Source organism: Echinops telfairi, unplaced genomic scaffold, assembly GCF_000313985.2.
Source record: "Echinops telfairi isolate 266 unplaced genomic scaffold, ASM31398v2 ScPeMD7_18;HRSCAF=68, whole genome shotgun sequence".
Lineage (NCBI taxonomy): Eukaryota > Metazoa > Chordata > Mammalia > Afrosoricida > Tenrecidae > Echinops > Echinops telfairi.
Window position 1 is genome coordinate 15,392,736 of NW_022103915.1, and position 1,492 is coordinate 15,394,227.

The 1,492-nt window shown below is 46.8% G+C and overlaps 1 protein-coding gene across 1 annotated transcript in view; it reads left to right on the top strand.

Moving 5' to 3' along the window:
• Positions 1-1,492, top strand: part of EML5 (EMAP like 5) — a 129,104-nt gene that overhangs the window by 10,523 nt on the left and 117,089 nt on the right. The window lies entirely within an intron of this gene.

The window sequence follows — 1,492 nt, forward strand, 5'->3', positions numbered from 1 at the left end:
AGATCGTCTGCCACTCCGACTCTGCCCGGGTGCCTTCTGTATACTAACCGCTCTGCCCTGCGAACTCCAGCCCTTTGCCTCTCTGGACTGCAGGCCTGTCCAACCAGCAAGGTGGCCGAGCTCCTCCGGGCTTCTCCGCTCCCTGCTGAAGTCTGAAATCGCCTCCTCGGGGAAAGCAGGGCTCCCTTGTTTGGCTTTCCTTCTCTCGGCGTTCGTAGTACTTAGCTCTCTGTGACCCACGTCTGGGTGTTCGAAGCAGGAGGGCAAGGTCTTGCCCCAGACTCCCTTCAGGGCTACAAGCCATCTCCCAGGTGTCATAACTAACTTGTCTCCCATTTCTCTTCTCACTGTCTCTCCTCCTTTCTTTCCAACTCTGTCTCTCCATCTCTCTCACTAACCCATTGAGTCTTTGTAGTGTGCTTTATTTTTCAGTTTTACGAGTGCTGATTAGCGGCTGCTTCTGTTCTTTCTCTGGGTCCTTTTGTATCGTCTCATGCTCTTTGGTTCTGTGGTCAGGAACAGGTATCTCGCAGCCTTTTATGTCTCACATTAATCTACGTGATCTGAAACCTCTTGTGTCTGATGTTTTCAAAAGGCTGACCTGAGTTCTGTGACTTGTTGATTCTCAACTCGTGGTCTTACCGAGTATTTATTTGTGTTTGCCTTTTCCCCCCTCTCATTTGTGTATTATTTTCATTTTATAATCTTTACTTGTAGGAAGGATGTGAAAGCTGGATTGAAGTTGCACTTTTCCTGGTAACATTTATATTTGCCGGAAGTAGAGTATGAAAGACGGTTATAGGCTTTACAACCCTTAGGGCCACTTCAAAGCCACTTCCTACTCAGGAGACTCGTGCCTGTTGTGAATTTAGGGCAGTAAACCATGTGAAGGCTGTTTCTGATTACAGATGTTCAGTAGAGGATGTGTGTCCCCCACCCCGCATCTTTATGTATCCTTGCCTCTTCTATAACAAGGATTCCTTCTTGTTTTCCTTTACCCTGAGGAATTCACTGCTTTACTCAGAGACTTGCAGTTCAAATCCCCACCTCGGGTGGGCCGTATACCTTATTCCTGCTCAGTCTGCAGAACAAAATGGGGGTGACCGGGATCCAGGTGATCCTCTCAGAGTAAAGGAGATATAGATGGTCGCTTCTTTTCTAAGATTCCTAAAAGGAGCCGCTTTATTTTTGTTCTTGGATTTTTTAATTTCTTAGGAATGCATTTTTTTTAAATGCTTTTACATGGGATGTAATATTTTTAGTTTGGGGAAGGAAAAGTATTCAGGGTGCTTTCTCAATCCAACTGTTAAGACCCTCAACCAGTTGGACTGACCCAGTGGCGCCAACAGTGGGCTACAACACAACCCAAGTGTTCACGAGGGCGGCACAGGGTTTCGGTCTGCTGTACTGGGGAGCCATGAGTTGGAACTGAATTGAGGGCACCTAACACACCAATACTGTTAGAGCTGGCAGTCTCTCCTCGGTTTGTTTT